The sequence below is a fragment of the Palaemon carinicauda genome, chromosome 31 (assembly GCF_036898095.1).
Source record: "Palaemon carinicauda isolate YSFRI2023 chromosome 31, ASM3689809v2, whole genome shotgun sequence".
NCBI lineage: Eukaryota > Metazoa > Arthropoda > Malacostraca > Decapoda > Palaemonidae > Palaemon > Palaemon carinicauda.
This window is the reverse complement of record NC_090755.1, coordinates 66,314,474-66,334,571: the sequence shown is the minus strand read 5'-3', so window position 1 is coordinate 66,334,571 and position 20,098 is coordinate 66,314,474. Positions and strand designations below refer to the sequence as shown.

Sequence of the window (20,098 nt, the reverse complement as noted above, 5' to 3'; positions counted from 1 at the left end):
TTATTGATAGCAATATTTTCGGTTGAGGATACTGTTGTGTTGCATAAATTGCATAAAAATCTCAAACCAATTCATGATTTCACCGCCGAGTTACAATCTCCCTTCCATTCTCTCTTTGGTGTTTCACAGTAGAATGCTAGTTTTACCCAGGTCCCACTATGCGAGTCTTGCTTTTACCGAACCGTTAATTTCACCAATAGTTTGTTTTATTAATTCCAGGTTTTTAGTAGATTCTGGTATTCAAAATAAGTTTATAATAACATGTTTTTCTTATTCTTAATATAATTTATCTCAATTTGTGTTGAGATATGTGAAAAGTAACAAAATTATGCAGCGATACTTCATAACATATCTATTCGTTTACATTATTTATTGACAAAACCTATATCTGAGAGAGAAATTTAGGTTAGTAAAAAATGTTTCGATTCACATTACTTGGTAATCATTTGAAAACAATGATGGTATTCGGACAAAAATACTTCCGACCAATCAGCTATTAGAAAATTCTCCGAGCTAAACGGGCACCCCTGCGAGACGGTGCAAATCTGCCTCACTAAAATAAACTTAATCTTCAGAAATATTAACCAATAAGAAATAACTTCTAACTAACCACAACCCCTTCAAAGGTCGCAAGAAGGGTTCTTCTGTCAATTATATTTAAATTTTATGAAGTTGAGAAAAATATACAATAGAAATTTTAACAAGGTCATCGACAAAAAAAACCATTACTGTATGTGCTATTTCAACACAATGAACTGTTAGGAAGGTGTGTAAACATGAGAAATCAATAAATTGGTACAAATGGAATACAGAAAATATTAACTATATGGCACTCAAAAGAGGAACACCTAATGCAAAAAGAGTAGAAGAATTTTTTATTTTTAAGATCATTAACAAAAAAGAACTCGAGCGGTTTATTACTAGTCTCCAAAAACAGGACTGACCTAATTGGACTGTATTAAAAAATTCAAGTTATAGGCCATACACAGACTGGTATGGCTGATCTAATAAGTCATACAACAGTAGTTCAAAATCAAGCACTGAAACATTAACCGAATGTTTCAGAAGTATCACATTCTCCCTCTCACCTTCACAGTAATCAAGAGTGATGCTCTTCCTGCTAACCATCCTTAGGTAAGATATAAATTATTAGAAAAACTACAATGGCATTAATTAAACCAGGACCCGAGGATCCTGGCATCAAAGGTATTAATGAAAATTAAGCATTAGGATTATTAAAAATATGCCTTATCTTTAATTTTGTACCTTAAAATTTAATTTTTTTTTTCATTTGTGCTAACATGTCCTTGAATCATTTTTCCTTCTTAATAATTACCCAATAATCTCTCTAACAGCATTTAGCTCATTAGTGACAAAGACTATTCAAGAATGGTAACTAGGAGTTTATTAAGTAGAGTACTGTACTTTATTCTTGCCAGAGGGTGCCTTCTCATATCAGTATGGTTTTGGAAAAGGTCTCCAACAGCCTTAATCACAATCCAATACAGCTTTATTTAAGTTTACTTACAGATCCAGCAATAAATACTATACATTTGGTCAAGAATGAGACCAATGGAATACTGAGACAGTAGCTGCATTGAGCCCATACCACCAGACTTCATCAAACATCATTTGATATCTACCTACAACTTCAGTGGACAGAAGCAAATAAAATTTTGCAAGTTCTTAAGAATATATGCCAAGTCTGATTTTAGACTTTTCTGCATATCTTTAGGTTAAAAATATGGCCTATATCTTATCAATCTCTTAAACATAACTGTCTGGATTCAAGACCATTGAAAACACACATCAAGGTTAATCTTGAGTATTCAATCAAGTCTAGAGCTAAAGTTTTACCCTCTATTAAGGTTAGACCGTCATGATGTGTCTTTAGGCTACACAAATTTACTTTTTAAAGTTAAGATTTTTTTTTTCCCCCGGACCTGAGGTTTCTAATAACAAAGGTTTTTAGAGTGATCACAACTTTTTTGTCAATATACAATCTTTAGGAGATCACTATCCACAGAAGCGACAGCACTGTACTTCTATTCCAAATTTAATTTAATTTTTATCTCAATAGATAAAATATATTACTTTTGCTCGACTTTTATTTTTAACAAATCCTCAAGTGTATAATTATATTAGTTATTTACAAAATCCATCTACAGGACCTACCACACATTTACAAAATAGCTATATGCAATACTTAGTGGCATAAATTCAAGAAAGTACTTGCAAATTCTGGTAGAAAAAAGAACGAGACTTATTTCTACTTATACCTAACAAGGATAAAGGATACATCAGACCTACATAATCAAGGTCCTCTCTCGTATGGGAAATTATCACTTGATAGTTCAAAAGCTACAAAATTTTCTTCGATACTTTATCCTCTCAAACTCCATTCAGGTTCTGCCAGAATAGAACCCACACAACCACTTCATGACTTGTGCCATCTAAACTTTCCTAACAGCAAATAGAACTAAACTTTGGCCAGTACAGTAAAAATAGATTAGAATAAAACTTAATTGGGACTGGCACAGAAAACATTGGAAAAAGAGAAGGAAATAAAATGCAATGCATGGGAGGAACCAAACCACGACTTGTGGGAAAAAAATTAGCAGTAGAATAAATAAGGGATTACAAGTAAATTTACAATCTTAAGAGTAAGAACACCAAAAATTTTAAATAAAATGAAACCTTTAGAACAAAACCTACAGACAACGCACTTGAAAAAAAGTGGTAGCAATTCATGAAACTGATGCATCATCCAATGTAAATGACACCTTGAATTGTACAGCCCTACAATCAACTAAAAGATCTTCAGTGCATAAAAAACTACAAGTAGTCCAAATCCAAGGCCTCGGATCAAACAAACGAAAGGAAATGCAAAATGGATTTGAACAATTCCTATTAGCATTACGCTAAATGCACTAACCAACTCTAGCCCAAATAAAAAAGTCATAAACAAGAAAATTAACAAGGAACAAATCAAAATACCAAATTACATTTTAACTACAGCCCCTTACAAAAACAAAATCATAAAACGTTTCATACCACAGCTAATATAAAAAGCATACCAATAAAACCTATATAAATCACCAAATTAGGTAAAAAAAAAAAAATATGAATGGATACCATGTAATACAGTATACAAATGACATTTTACGACAATATAGAGTCTTAAAAAAAGAAATTTTGGCAACGAGAACATTAAGAAAACAAATTAGAGGCAAAAAAATATACTTGGGAATTTAGAAGCATGACTGTGTGGGGCCTTTTAATTGGACAAAAAGTAAATAAAAACAACCTTGAAAACTATTTTACGTAAAACCACATGTAAACTGTACCATCCAAGGTAGTTAATGCTACTACTGTATTGTACCCCTATACCGTTCCCTAAATACTGAACTCTTCATCACTATCACCATAAAATTTCTCTTGAGTAGACCATCATTTAATCATGACCAATTCATCATCATCGTCTCCTATGCCTATCGACACAAAGGGCCTGTATTAGATTTTGCCAGATGTCTACATCTTGAGGTTTTAATTCAATACTTCTCCATTCATAATCTCCCACTTCATGCTTCATAGTTCTCAACTATATAGGCCTGGGCCTTCCAACTCTCCTAGAGAGACAACTCGGTGAAAGATGAGCAAGATGTCTAATTGGCAAGCTGACGAATGGGGATTGGTGAGCTGGGGATCGGTAATCTGAGCTGGAGATAGACGATCGGCGAGCTAGCAATCGGCGACAAGCTCACTTCGCCGATGGCAGGTCGGGAAACCAGGAGATTCAATGAGCGATGGAGAGCCACGAATAGCAGTTCAATGACAAGAGGTCAGAGGGGCGCGTTTGACAGGTGAGCCGACATTCAGCGACCTATTAAATGGTCTAGCTGTAAGGTGGTGATCAGCGAGCGGAGATCTGAAAAAACGCTTGGCAAACTGGCAATTGACAACTGGTTAGTTTAACAACAGTATAGTATGGTTAAACGATTGGCGAGTAGGCGATCAGCGAGCTAGAAATCTGCAATCCGAGAGCTAACAATCTATGACTAGCGAGCTGGCGATCTGCAAGCTGATGATTCACGATCGGCAAGCTAGAGATCAATGTCCAGCGAGACTGGAGATCTAGAAACTGTGAAAGAATAGCTAGCAGTCGGTCATCGGCAAGATGACGAATGGTGATTTGCAAGCTGGGGATCGGCAATCTGACGTAGAGACAGACAATAGGCGATGTAAGCAAATGTCAAGTTGACGACCTGAGAACTGTGGCCTACCACAGTCGAACGGCAATTGGTGGGACCTGTAAAAAGCCGAATATCATCAAGCCATTGAATCGGTGATTTGCGAGCTGGCAAATCTGAGATCTGGTGACCCACGAGCAGGCAATCGGCAATCGTTGAGCTTGCAATCTGTGAGCTGGCTACTGGTACGCTGGCGATCAACAAGCTGGCGATCAGCGACTAAACGAGTAGTCTAGCTGTGAGGTGGCGATCGACGAGCAGAGATTCGAGAAGACGCTTGGCGAGGTGGCGATTGACGAGCATTGATCTGAGAAGACGCTTGGCGAGCTGGCAATCGACAACCGGTTAGTTTAACAGCAGTATAGTTAAACGATTGCCGAGTTGGCGAGCTAGAAATCGGCAATACGAGAGCTAACAATCAGCGAGCTGGTGATCTGCAAGCTGACGATTGACAATCGGCAGGCTGGAGATGACAATTGGTGAAAGACAAGCTAGCAGTCAGTGATTGGCAATCTGTGAGCTGGAGTTCGACAATCAGCAAGTTGGCAATCAGCGACATGCTCCAGGATGGCAGGTCGGGAACCCCGGAGATTCAACGAGCGGAGCCACAAAAAGCAGTTCGATGGCGAGAGGTGAGAGAGGAGCGTTGGACAGGGGAACGTCAAGGCTGGCATACGCCGAGTCCGAGGATAGTCCAGTTAGACAGGCGAGAGTCAAGAACCAGAGGGTGACCGGTAAGACTGATGAGACTTGTCCGTACTTGACGATGGTTCGGTAGATGTCGGCAACAAGACAAAGACGTCTACTTGCCAAAGACAAAAGTATGTGTCTGAGGCAACGAAGAGGACTACGAACTCGATGAGTTTGCCAATGACTATCCTAAATCAAGAAAACTGCTCAGCAGGCTCATCTCTGGAAGGTCTCCGAAGAGGTGTCTCTAAGGGTGGTCTCACGAACGAGAGGTGATCACCTACAGAAGACTCTTGCCTCGGACTTTGCTCCACCCCCGACGGAAGAGTCAGCTCAGTATGGGGGGGGGGGGGGGGAGTGTAGTCTTTGGTGATTAGTTACAGATTATTAATTCAGCTGACAAACACAAACTACTTGCGAGAACCACTCAATAACATGGTGGGACGAGGATTCTCGGATGGGTAGTGGACAAGCTAAGATCATGCATACCCTCCGCCAAGAAGAAAACCCGTAGGACCATCGTCCCATGAAGGAGAGCCAAGTCGAAGCTGAAAAGTTGATTTACGAAGTTATTATTTCACTTAATGAAGAAAACTCTTCAGAAGCACAACCTAACCACTGAATAGGAAAGGTGTTTTCCCGCAGAGGATCTGCTGGCCACCCACAAAGTGAGCAGCGTTGTCAGTGAGAAAGAGCAAGACCCAAGTCAACCTCTGTGATGGCTGCAAGAAGATTCCCTCTCAGAACACATAGAGGAGAGGGCGACATTAACATCTGAACTGAGGAGCATCCAAATGATGACGACTCCCCTGCAGCAGCGGCCGATGTCCATTCTCCAAGGGAGGAAGGTTGTAAGGGGAGGTTCTCCGCCCATGAGAACCTGGCGCAATACGCTGTCACACAAAAAGCAACATCCACTGAAAAGATAGCTTGTAATATACTGTATATAAAAATGAAGAATGAAAATAATATTAAATGTCAAAAGGCCGGTCAGTTCGAGAGGGGCGAGAGAAGTCTCTATTCCCAAGCCAAAAGTAAAGAGTTATAATCACAGGAGTGTCCCTGCGGCAGCGGCCGATGTTCATTCTCCAAGGGAGGAAGGTTGTAAGGGGAGGTTCTCCACCCTTGAGAACCTGGCACAAAACGCTGTCACACAAAAAGCAACATTTACTGTAAAGATAGCTTGTAATATACTGTATATAAAAATGAAGAATGAAAACATATACAGTATACTGTTTAAAAGAAAAAACAATAGTAAATGTCAAAAGGCCGGTCAGTTCGAGAGGGGCGAGAGAAGTCTCTATTCCCAAGCCAAAAGTAAAGCGAGTTATAATCACAGGAGTGCGAGACGGGTAGCTACTAACCCCAGCGGCAGCGGCCGATGTCCATTCTCCAAGGGAGGAAGGTTTTAAGGGGAGGTTCTCCACCCTTGAGAACCTGGCACAATACGCTGTCACACAAAAAGCAACATTCACTGTAAAGATAGCTTGTAATATACTGTATATAAAAATGAAGAATGAAAACATATATACTGTATAAAAGAAGAAACAATATTAAATGTCAAAAGGCCTGTCAGTTCGAGAGGGGCGAGAGAAATCTCTATTCCCAAGCCAAAAGCAAAGCGAGTTATAATCACAGGAGTGTGAGACGGGTAGCTACTAACCCCCAGCCCTCCGCTAACTAGCGGTATGGGTGGTTAACCCTCGCTAAAAGTCTAATGGCCCATCTTGGCTTCACCGAAAGTAATACCCCTTTAAATAGCTTTGGTTTGTATTCCAGTTACAAAAACAGACAGTTAATAAATAAAATGTCAGTGGCAGTTATTTATTTTACTAAATTTAGTGCAAAGGAATAGAACCCTATAGTTTACAATTTTAAAAAAACATTTTCAGATCACTTGCCTTCACACACAAAAATACATGCTAATAAGAGCATTTGGGGCTGTAAATGTCGTTAAGATAGCCAAACCCTACTAAGCACTAAGTTCCATCTACAAGGACCATATTCGCTAGAAAAATCACACCTGTAATAAAACTTATTACCTTTTATTACCTCAGTCTTGGATCAGTAACCTCAGTCTTAGATCAAAGTTCTTGAGTCTCTTCTAGTAGGCAACATACGCACTGTAGGCAATTGCTGCTTGCAATTTAATTTTTTTGAGTAAACCGAGTCACTTTTTATTCAATGCAGAGTTCAACAGTAATCTCCTTTCCACACTATCATGAAACAATCAACATTCTGCAAAAACAGTTTTGGTGATAAATCTTGTAATTTTTTTTCTTCAAAATTCAGTTTACTTTACACATTAAGTAAGCCAGTGATGAGCAAAAACAATCAAAGTAAAATACAGTCATCTCTATTAATAAAGATAACTACTATGGAATTAATCATGCACCTTAAATATTCCTTTTTCTACTTTGCTATGAACACTAAAAATTTTGTACTATGTATTTTTTCTAGCCATACAAACCAGAGACATTTTTTTTAAGAAATACTCCTAGTTTTGTTTTCTACAACCAGACAAAAAAATTGATTGCATCCTGCTTTATTGCTAGGCAACTGCAGCGCATGACAATGCCTGTTCGATGCAATTCCCCTACAACACTCACCTCGTCAATGACTTGCAGGCTGGTTGATAAATTTACAAAATTTGTAGTTTATTCCTACAGGGTTACAAACTTCCAAGTCATTTATATGGGAGTCTTCCTTTAGGTGGGAGGAAATCTCCTATTAAGTTAAAAAGGCCTGCCCTTCCTCTCTCAAGATACAATTACTATTACTAATAGCAAGAGATCAAAGTGAATTATTCGTGAACAGTGTAGCTGTCTCGTAAAGAGGCAAGGCTTAATGTTCAATCCTAAAAAATTAAATACTTTGTCAGGGGTAAAGTGATATAAGCATATTATTCGTTGTGCGGCAACAATCCTGAGAGAAGAACAGTTACATGTCACATAATAACTTGGTTAGATTATTTGTTGTGCTGCAACAATAGGGGCTAAAAAAAATTAGAAAAAAAGTGCCTTAACACCTGTGTGGGCAATCTTTTAAGATAATGGTTAGTGAAAGTGGTTTCTCTTCCAAACACCAGCTTTTAGAACTAGGGCTACAGAGCAATTTTTGCAGAAAGCCAAGATTGTGGAAAGCTACGTACATCACGTTTGCTTGAGGGGTGCCCTTGGAGAGACTTCCCAAGAGGATTAACAAGCCCTCAGGATTGTTTCTCTCAACCAGAAAGAAATTGTTTCTGGATACAGTACTTACTTTCTTTTTGGGAGAGGCCAGTGCTCACAAAAAAATTGGAGATTTTAGGCCGAAGATACTGCGTTTTTTTTTTTTCAAATACTTCCGCATACCTCTTACAGGACAAAGTAACATATCTGGGTCATCAGTAACATCTTTGAGAGAAGATTGTGCAAGTGTCAAATCCAAGATCGCTATCAACCGGATTCTGGGTTTTGGCCACAAAAACAAGAATAAAAAACAAAGATGGTTCTCTCCACCCTCTGGAATGTGACAAGATAAGACACTTGGCTGAAGGCAAGGCAGAGCGGGAGCCTTTCACAGCAGTGACAAAGTGCCTTCTTGTTCCTTACAAGCTCCTAAAAGTCTGCACAGGGGAATAGTGGCATTGAGTGGAGCAATATTCCTCCTACGGCAACAACCATAGATTTTTTTTTACTTTGCCTGGTATACTGCTGCGAAAGACTTTCGGAGATCTGCCAAGCTGCTTCGCAGTTTGTCTTTAAAAGCTTTTTTTTCGAAAGACGCTGGATAGTCTCCAGCCATGAAGGTACGGGCAATGCAGTGTGTTGTGAAATTTTCATTTGTGAGGTTGGCCTAGCAGATTTGGCCCTTCTGAAAGTTCTCATTCTGTGAGAAATTCCAGCCATTCTGGATACCATTCTGCTGCTGACCACTTTGAGGCCACTAGTTTTCCATTGACACCCTTGGTTGTTCAGACTGTTCTGTGTGACAAATCAGACAAAATGGTGGAAAGCTGTAATGTCCAGTCTATCTCGTGGGTGTTGAAAGGAGTATTCCACCACCGTAGCTTGGTCTAGGGCTATAGAGATACATCGGGAATTTGTGATTCAAGTGGTTGGCGAACATGTCCAGAGATGGGGAATCCCACAAAGGCATAGGTCTCTTTGCAACTAGAGGAAGCAAACCATTCCGAACCAACTGTTGTCCCTGGACAGCTAAGATGGTTTGCAATTATGTTACTCTTCCCAGGGATAATCCTCGCCAAGAGAGATTGCCTGAAACTGCGTCTACTTCATCTCTACTGCTATGTTGCATAGCAGGAGAGAGGCTGCACCTCGTTTGGAGATGCAGGTCACCACCGTGGAATTGTCACTCATTAACACCACGGAGTGTTCTTTGTCTGAGAAGCGGAGCAACGCTAGTTGCACCACTTTCTTTTTCAAGAAATTTATGTGAAAGGTCTTGTCCTCTTCTGACCATAGGCCCAAGATTTTTCTAATTTCCTAGGTGAGCACCCCACCCTTGGTGAGATAGATCTGTGAATAGGAGGAATTGTGGCAGAGGAGCCTTAAGGGGGGTTCCCGCTAACAGGTTCTCCTCGTTCAGCCACCAAAAAAGGCCTTTTACCATCTCCTGAAGTATCTGTAGCAGAGTTGTAGAGTGGTCTGTAGTCTGATCATTGGCTCTTCAGAGCCCACTGCACCAAACACAGATGCATTCTCCCAAAAGAGACTAGTTTCTCTGAGGAGAGATGGCCTAGTAACTTCTGCCAAGATTGGGAAGGAAGGAGTTACCATTTCAGAAAGGTTGCTGTCAATACTCTGAACCTCGAGATTCCGTCAGATAGAAAGGCTTGGACTAGAGTATGTCCATACCCAGATAACTGATGGACTGCTGGGGGACAAGGCTGGACTTCTGCAGGTTCAGTTTAATCTCTAATCCCTTGCACAGATCTAAGTGTAGGTCTCTAATGCCTGATGCCCATGGCATGAATCTAGGCTGAGACAAAGGCAGAGAGTTTGGTGAAGACCTGAGGGCTGTTAACAAGCCGAAGCACAGCACCCTGAACTGAAAATCTGTCTCGAAAGGGAAACCTTAGGTACTTCCTCGAAGCAGGACGGATGGGGGCCTGGAAGTAAGCGTCTGAAGTTTATTATTATTATTATTATTATTATTATTATTTGCTAAGCTACAACTCTAGTTGGAAAAGCAGGATGCTATAACTCAAAGGGCTCCAACAGGGAAAAGAGCCCAGTGAGGAAAGGAAACAAGGAAAAATAAAACATTTCAAGAAAGGTAACATTAAAATAAACATTTCCTATATAAACTACAAACTTTAACAAAACAAGAGGAAGAGAAATAAGATAGAATAGGGTGCCTAAGTGTATCCTCAAGCAAGAGAACTCTCATCCAAGATAGTGGAAGACCATGGTACAGAGGCTATGGCACTACCCAAAACTAGAGAACAATGGTTTGATTTTGGAGTGCGCTTATACTAGAAGAGCTGCTTAACATAGCTAAAGAGCCTCTTCTACCTTTACCAAGAGGGAAGTGGCCATTGTTCACCCCTTGGGTGAAGAATTGTTTGGTTATCTCAAGTGTCCGGTGTATGAGGACAGAGGAGAACAGACTATTCAGTGTATGTGAAGGCAAAGGGGAAATGAACCCTAACCAGAGAGAAGGATCCACTGTAGTACTTTCTGGTCAGTCAAAGGACCCCAAAACTCTCTAGCGGTAATATCTCTTTCTTCCTGATGGCCTGGAGAATTGGTGCTGGGGTCTCCATTTTTAACTTCGTTTGTAGCACAGAGGTACAAGTGGGAGAAATCCAAGACGGGTCTCCAACACCTCGTCAGCTTGTCTACCAGGGATAGATTTCTGAGGAAGCCTGGAGAGTCATTTGAGACTTCTTCCACAGCTCCTTTGGCCAAGAATTTGGAGACTTTCCTCATACAAGAATAGTTCTTTTACCGAGAGTCTTGAATAGAATTATTGGATGGTCAGATTCCTGGCCCTCCTTAGTGAACTATTGTGCCCTCGTCCTCTTTGTCAAGAAGAATGCCCTCTCTAACGAAAGGTAGGTAGAGTCTGCCTCCTAGATTGTTGGGCATCTGTTGGAGGTAGGAGTTTTCTTTGCTGTGGAACTGGCTAAAAGGCGAGTTCCCTGGTTGTTCCTGGGGAGAGAGCAACCTTGGTGCCACTGCCCTACTTAACATAAGATTGTGTCCTAACCTCCCTACCTTTTCATTTGCTGTCGCTCCATCCGAGGGCAGGAAAAGGGAGGAGGGAGCTAACTAGCTCTGATCTCCTAAGGGCTAATGCATCTCTAAGGGATAGCAGTTTAGAGCTTCTGGCTAAGACAGCGTCACACACTTTTAAAAGGCAATTTTCCCAAAAGAATAAGTTATGATGTAGGAAGAACTAAGGCTTGGCACCAGATCTAGATAGTTCCTCAAATTGTTCACACAATCGTTCTTCAGGGTTTATGGGTAAAGGTCGATTAAACCAAGCTTTGGGAAAAGGAGCAATATGAACATCGGGGGAGGTTCATAGAAATATACAGAATACTGCACTGAATATTTCACTCTATTTTGATGATTGTGCTTGCAAAGAAGTATAACTTTTACAGTTCACATTTAATCTTGAGCGTTCAATTATCATTCTTTCTTTTGTCATGAAAGCAGGCTTTGGATCACTTTGACCTTAGCTTTTTAGTTGGGCAAATGGAATACAAAGACTTTCCTAGTTTTGATAGCTACTCACCTATCTTCCAAAACAAAGTACAGTGGTTTTATATCCTCTGTATCAATTTGACCCAACTGATCTGCTAAGCTGTAAAAAAAATTATATAATATGAATTCAGAATTATTAGAATTCTAGAATACTGTACATAGTATATAGCAAATATTTCCTTAGAAAAAAAATATGACAGTTATTCCATATCTTACTGTATTAGTATAATCAAGACTTAAAACAAATAATTCTAGAAGTTTTACAAAACTAATAACTCTAAACTAGCTTATTTCAAGACCCTCTTTGACAAATCACTAACATCCTGAAGGCTTTCTCAAATTTTATTACAATTTTATCTCAAAAGAAAGATATTTTTTACTAAACATGATCTAAAATATCAAACCTAGAACTTAAAGCTTTTTTAAAATTTAAATTCAGTGGTCATAATGAGTATACTGCAATTGGAATGGTTACAATACTACTATGGCTCTCTCTTTATGCTTGAAATTAACCAGTTTTTAAAAATCCTGTAATCTTGTGACTTAATTATGGTGTAAGGAGTTGATCATTGTCCACATATCTACATGAAGCCATTCCATTTCTTCCAAACAAGGTTACAAACAAATCCAACTGATAATAGGTAGTAGGTTGGCCAGGGCACCCGCCATCCATTGAGATACTACCGCTAGAATCATTGGGTCCTTTTACTGGCCAGACAGTACTACATCGAATCATCCTCCCTGGTTACGGCTCATCTTCCCTATGCCTACTCGTACACCGAATAGTCTGGCCTATTCTTTACATATTCTCCTCTGTCCTCATACACTTAACACTGAGATTACCAAACAGTTCTTCTTTGCTCAAGGGGTCAACCACTGCACTTCAATTGGTCAGTGCCTACCTTCTTCTTGGTAAGGGTAGAAGAGACTGAGCTATGGCAGACAGCTCTCCTAGGAGTAGGGCACTCCAAAATCAAACATCGTTCTCTAGAGCTGGGTAATGCCACGGCCTCTGTACTTTGGTCTTCCACCGTCTTGGGGTAGAGTTCTGTTGCTTGAGGGTACACTCTGGCACACTTTTTCTTCCTCTTGTTTTTTGAAGTTTTAATAGTTTATATATATGATACTTATTTTTATGTAGTTACTGTTCTTAAAATATTTTATTTTAATTATTAATTACCTCTCGTTTATTCATTTCCTTATTTCCATTCCTCACTGGGCTTTTTTCCCTGTTTGAGTCCTTGGGCTTATAGCAAGTTTATTTTCCAACTAGGGTTGTAGCATGATAGATGTTCACGATCACGATAATAATAATAATAATAATAATAATAATAATAATAATAATAATATTAATAATAATACCGCAAAGTGAGAGACTGCTCCAGACTAGTGGTCTATGAACAAGCAGGCTTGGATTTCTAACAGCTGCAACCTCTATGTTTGCCAGTTCAGGCCTAAACACAATGGAGGAGAGATTATATATAGTCTCTCTTTGCTGGTACTCATGGGACCAGATAAGCAACATCAGCATCAATAGGAAATGGACTCTGAAAAGTGCCAGTGTATGTAAAAATAAACTCTCTGGTGTGACAGCGGTAAGAGTGGGAGTTTCGAGGATCTACTAGCTTTAAAATAGTTTCCCGATGCAAAGACTTGTGTATTGCATACAGTAAGTCTGCGCATCATTAGTCCGATTAAAAAGTACCACATCGAACCTGTGTCTGGGGCTTTCAGACTGTGGAAAGAGGAGGCGAAAGTGCACCGTCTATTTGCGGTCTACACAAGTGGCTCCTCTAATCCATTCAAACGACATAGGAGGCTCATAATCTAAAAGTGCGAGGCTTCCAAGCTTGACACTGGGCCCTCAAGGGGGTTTATGTCAGCAGAGCTAGTACTCTCACGCACATTGAGGCTCTCTGAAGAGTCGTCAATAATTATACTGAAATGTCAATCTGGTTCTGTTTTAATGCTTGCAGAGTTCTTCAACTTCCTCGGATGTCCTTCCTTACCCTTGTGACGGGAATAGGACGTGGAGAAGAAACGGGAGGAGTCCAGCTCACTCCCGTTATAAAAAATGTCTGCATCTAGCAACTGACTGCGAGGCAGAGGAATTAAAGTCTCGCTCAGAGATAGATTTATAAGGCAATAGTGTTCAAGACTGCCACCTAGAACACCTACAGTGGGGGCAACGTCTACATCGTCTGCTATTAGTTCCTTCATCTTTGTCAGATGGGGGGAGTCTACTCTTAGGAAGGAGGGAAATTTCCACACCTCTATCTATACACTGTATCTGCAAAGCAGTTATCCATAATAAAATGGCATCCCTTAGAGCCCATACTTTCAGCTTCATGAACATTAGGTCAGGCACTAGTGTGAGGTCTCATGACGACTAATAGGTTTGTCATCAGTGTAAGACAGGCTCATCATTAGTGTAGATAAAGATTTTTTCATAGTTTCTTAACCGTAAATTTATTAAACACCGGGGGATCCTCAAAGTAATAGGAAGACTATCTACCATGCCCTCTGTGGTGTGGTGAATGTATGGTAACTTGAACTTATATCATCAAGTTGTAGATGAATACTCACATATCAAGATTGTGATATGATGGTTAGCGATGACAACTTGCTTAGACCTGCTGGCCTTCTCAAGATGCAGAGAAGTTACCTTGCGCATTAAAATGGCAGCACACAGCTACATCACATTTTGATACAGTGGCGGATCCAGACTTAATTGTTCTGGATGTTTAGCCTTGCCGAATAATCAATAGCCAAAATTCTGGGTACAGCAGGATTTGTTATACTCTACTTCAGTGTTATTAGGCTTTGAAGCAGAAACTTTTTTAAAGCAGTCAAGCATTGCCAAGTCTTGGGGGGGGGGAGTAACACAGCCAAAACAGTCAGACTACCCCCGTAATAAAGAGAGAAGTATCGTGAAGTGTCCTGGGAGCCCTTTATAATAAGATTTCTGCCAAAGACCCCCAGGCATATGAGGCAAGCCTTTCATGGTATTTCAAGCAGGAGACTGGTACTACGTGCCTTTCAATAAGCTGCCATAGTATGGGGGAAATGACAGGCTCTACTCTAGGGTTCCCATAGGAAGGCAGAGATAATTTCACTGCTCTGATAGGAGACACCTCTGAAGGGGGGAAACATCTTATCTGTATAATCTGACACACTGTGTAGATCTCCACTCAACGCACTTGTGGGGGGGAGAAGGAGTTTTATACATAACAGAATAATCAGGGACAGATGAAACATTAGAAGATCTGGCTAAGGAACCACAGCAGCTGTAGCCGAGGAAGCCACTTCAAGAACGGGTTCAAGTTCAAGTTGCAAAGTACATTATAAACATTGGGTGATAAAATCTTCAAAAAATGATGGCAGTCGTCACCCGTAACTGGAGCCTCAGTGGGCTTCTGACACTTAGGAGCTGGATGGGGGACAACGTTCATCACAGGACCAAGCTTACGTTTCTTGTCCTTGCTGGTAGGAGACAAAGGAGAACCCTCTTTCTTGTGACGATAACAATCTCTCCCACGCTGGGAGGACTACCTCCCTATAGTACTTCCATGGTGATTCCACAGAACATCGTTTACCTCTACAGGAAGGACAAATTAGGTGTGGATCTACTTCTACCCGACTCATAACTGTACCACAAGGGCGACAATCTTAGCCAGAGCAGGAACTCATCGAATTAAGACAAAAGTCGTACGACACACATAACCTAACAAATAATGATAGAACGCAAATGACAGTTAATATCAAAGACACGAGAGACAAGCACTAAACACTTACAGTATAAGGGTTAAGCGAGGGCGATGATGTCTGATCGCAGAGAGAGGAAGTAGGCACTTACGACCTACTTCACAACCAGTGTTGTGAGGCAGCAGTTTGAACAAGCATTACGAGTCATGCGCAGCTGTTGCCTAGTAATGAAACATGATGCAATCAAACCAGTTCTTTTAATAGTTTGGTCAAATAAAACTAAACTACTAGAAACCTATAAAAATGACACTGAACTTAGTCTACGAGTACCCTAAAGTTTAAATTCTTAAAACTTATACAGTACTGTACTTCTGGATTGAAGGATATGATCACTTAGTACATTACTATTCCTTAGTAAACCACCCACAAGACAAGGCATGTTCAATTCTGAGATCGAGTAATATTATTGGAATTTTGCATTCTTTTTAGAAAACAGAAGACTGCAATATAAAAAGTTTAATCAGATTCATTGTTTAAATATTCCACAAGATTATCATTCTTCTAGGACAGCTTTTCAGATTCTTAGGCAGTCTGGGATAATAGAAAAATATATGCTTGAATAACAGCAATGATTAAACTATTCTAGATCTCCCAACATAAATTCTATGAAAATCAGACCAATTGAACTAGACTTTTACACAGATTTTCTAGCAAAATTATTATTCGAAAAGGTAGCCAAAGGAGACCTGTCAAAACAAAAGTTTGCAAATGTCGATATGTTTAGTCGAGTGGTTACTTACGAAAAAATCCTCACTATCATGAGCCAAACTACATCCTTATTTCCACAAACAATGTTATGAGCCATAGGATTCCCTGTAGGGAAAGCAGATAAGGGCCAAAAGAGAAATAATGAAGTAAAAATAAAAATAAAAAGTAAAATAACAAGGCATAAATTATGAACACTCATTTCAAACTACTCAACAGAAAAGCATGTGCACTAAATTTTGACAATTTAAATTACACTAACAACTATGTTACAATACTGTATTTGATTATGGAGATAATTTCCTAATGAAGATACGAAAAGAATAAAACTATAGTACACTGTACTGTGTGGTACCTTATGTACAACTTAAAATGAACAGCAGATTTAGTGTTATGCGATAGACGTTACGATCTAGTGGGAATATCCAATTACAAAAAATGGTTTGAATTATTTATAATACCATGCAACATGCATAAGAAACGTACTGTGTCCAGGCATAACCACAATCATGGGAATGATATAAAAAGTAATTGGGCAAGAACACTACCTTAAGAAACTATTAGATTACATGTCTGCATCTATAGAAACTAGCTGCTAAGAAAATATAAAAAAATAAGCTTAGCAAGATCTACTTTCACAAATAAATTATCAGATAATCTAAAAATTTTAAAAACCTGATAGGAAAAAGACAGTTAAGGAGTCTGACAAAAAGTATACCAGTGACCAGGCGCTGCAGAAGTTGCACTGAAAAAAATCTAAAAACTTACAAGAAATAAAGCGTGCAATTTTGATGAGAAATTGAATCGGTATGTCAGTTATGGTAGTCTTTAGTTTCTTTATTAAATAAAGAACCTCACCTTTGGTTTAGAGGAAGGTTCATGAAATTGCAGACAAATATACTTCAAATTCTCCGTCCGTGTTGAAACTTAATGATAAAAATACCTTAAGTTGTAGATCGGAGGTGCAGACAATTCATAGGAAGGAGGCAGCGTCTCTTTGACGAGATGCACAGATTACAAATCATGAGAAAGGAAATTGGTGACTTGGAAAGCAGAAGCTTTATGCCCCTTAGTCTGAAGACTTTGCAAAGGTCAAGCAATAGCCTCTAACTACTGATAGAGATGAATTTCTTCTGACAAAGGTAGACTACGAATCTGTTAAGTTTTAGAGCAGCTTCCACTGAAGAAGTATCCCTTCCATAATGTCAATCACAGAAGATGGTTAACTTACCCTGGTTAAACAGCTGCAGATGATCTTCACAGATATCCAGGCAACTGATATCCATTGCCTCGTCAAAAGCCTTTCACTCATGGCAGATGCTCGATAATTGGCACAGAGACAAAGGGATATCACAGTTGTGGTACCTCTGCAGAAGGGGTTGAAAAGGTAGGTTAGGCCATTGGGGGTAGTTCTCTTCGTGCTCTCCTAATAATATTGGCAGATCTGGCTACCATTTGGCATGCCACTTGGAAATCACCAGGATCATTCCAAGATTCATTGTTCTCAAAAGCCTGTTGATTACTCATCAAATCGGACAGAATAGAAGAAAAGCATTAACATTAGTCCTGTGGATGTTGGAAGGCTTCCTCTAGAGCCTCTGTTGGATTTGGAATGGGTGAGCAGAATACTGGGAATTTCTTTTCGAGCTGTTACCAACAAGTATATTGACGGTGATTCCCACAGTGCTATAAGCTTTAATGGTACTCGAAGACGAATGGATCATTTCCACTGACAGCTTATCCTTGGCTGCAATAGCATTCTTGTCTGGAATAAAATCGCTAACAGCTCCACAACATTGCCAAATACCCTAGTGTGCACCTGCTTTGCCAACCTGTAGATGGACTGAAACAGTGCCCTCTTGCTTTTTGATGTAGGCCACTATGGTAGTGTTATTACTATGCTCCCGGGTATCCCATTAAAACTTTGTTAGAATGCATTCAATGCTGGAAGCACTACTTACAATTCCACGAGGTTAATTTCAAGTTTTCTTCTAAAGACAAGCTTACTGAGGTGGTGTCTTCTTCAGGCGAGTGCCCAACCCCTCCTTGGATGCATCTCTAAACAGCATCAACTTCAGACAAAAGACCCCAAGAGGAATTCCCTCGAGGTTCTTGTCGTTCAGCCACCAGGCAAGATCAGTCCTTGCCTCTTGTTCCACTGTAACAAAAAGGTGAGGGGCATCATTGGTTGCTGAAGTGACATTTTGGACATCACTTAAGCGGCTCTTGGTTGAGACGCCCATGAGAAAAGCTTCAACAAAGGTGCACTTCAAGACTTTGCCATCACTGAGCCGGAAGCTCTTGTACTGTGAGAAAAGTTTCTTGATACCTCGCCAAGTCTGCTTACTCTGTTCTTTGATAAGACTTGTTGCTGCTGTGTATCAGAATACCAAGGTACTCTGATCCTCAGCTTGGCCATGAGACTGGAGACTGGACTTTTCCAGATTGACCATGATCACAATTTGTGACAAAAAGAAAATGTCTTTATCCTGAAACAATGGCATGCACACATAATGAAACAAGTGTGCCCATTGGTGAACAATTGGAGAGTGGTAGCATAGGACTTTAAACTGGTACATTACTTTTCCGAGGACAAAGTAGAGGTGCTTTCTATAAGATAGATGGAAGGGAATCTGACATACATCTTCAGATATAGAGAAAGCATAAAGTCTTCCTGATGGCAGATCATATGGTGCTCACTATCTCCATATTGAAGCAGTCTGTTGAACAAACTTATTCAAGGAAGACAGATTGAGGATTGATCTCCAACCCATAAACTTTTCCCCTTGGCAAAGACTATAAAAAGCCTAGAAAACCAACCACTAATACTAGCATGTGGGAGTTGAAGGTCACCAGTGTTTGAGTAAGGGGAGGATAAGAGCATGAATGGAAGGTGGTATCCGTTCTGGAGGACTTCTACCACCCAGTTGTCAACTCTGTGGTATTGCTACTTTGCCCAACAGCATGATAGGCATCCCCCCCCCTCAACTCATGGCAACTTCCTCCCTTTCTACCTCTACCCCTCTGGATGGCCAGGAGAGGAACTAAAAGAACATTGTCCACACCTTTTCTAAAGGGACACTGCAGCTCCTTCAGAGCAGACTTGAGTAAAGCTAAGTCTATGCTCTTGTGGTTACTTATGAAGTGCCGGACCACAATGGTATCAACACGGAGTGTGTCTTGGCTAGTCTTCATTTCTCCACAGTTCAGTAGACATCCTGTTAACAAAAACATAGCTGCATTTTCAACCACTGATGATTTTCTTAATATGAGTGCCTCTTGTTTACCTACCTGCCTAGGGACGAGGGAAGCTAGCATTGGCACCTGAAAATCAAGCCTGTAACTAATAATACTGTAATAAAGTTTGCAAAGCCCACAGAAGTTACTAAGAAAGCAACAACAGACCACTGGAGAGTCATACAGTTGCTTGGAGGCTATTAATGGAGGTAGCCTCCATGGCTGCTGAGACTGATGCAGATAACTTATTTCCCAAAGTCTGAGGCCCCTCCACTGGGGAGCCTAGCAACAGCATTGCCACTGCTATTGATCAGAAGAGGAGAGGGGTCAGCATCCTCAGGAACATAAAATCGATGCTGTCAAAAAGTGACTGAGGTACAATATTGTTTGATCGTCTCTAGTGTAGAGAATTTCTAGAACCAGAGATCTAGGAATTAACGTTACCTAGGGCTGCATGAGCAAGCTCTGACCAAGGCAGCTCAAAGATGCTCTAGCAGGAGGATCCCTAACAGATTATCTATATCCAAACGTTTAAGGCCTTATAGATGGTGATCATACGCGTGGTGATCATGCACATGTGAAGGATTATCTTCAAAGTCTGATCAACCATGATCCCTCTGCTCTGGTCAAGTCGTCTCTTAAGCAGTGACAATTCTTCGGAAGAGTTACTGTTGCGTCCATAGCCTCAGCAGCAGTAAGAGGGGTCAAAGAAACAGGGCTGGGAGGGGGAAGAGG

The 20,098-nt window shown here is 40.2% G+C and overlaps 1 protein-coding gene across 4 annotated transcripts in view; it reads right to left on the bottom strand.

Moving 5' to 3' along the window:
• Positions 1-20,098, bottom strand: part of LOC137624492 (uncharacterized) — a 40,434-nt gene that overhangs the window by 13,782 nt on the left and 6,554 nt on the right. The window contains exons 2-4 of one of the 4 annotated variants that reach the window (XM_068355290.1): positions 15,452-15,582; positions 11,688-11,756; positions 7,013-7,178 (exon numbers count right to left, since the gene is read on the bottom strand). The gene's annotated coding sequence lies outside the window, so the exon portion shown is untranslated. Of the gene's footprint in view, positions 1-6,982; positions 7,179-11,687; positions 11,757-15,451; positions 15,583-20,098 lie in introns of all 4 variants that reach the window. The other 3 variants (XM_068355289.1, XM_068355287.1, XM_068355291.1) reach the window with 3 other exon arrangements.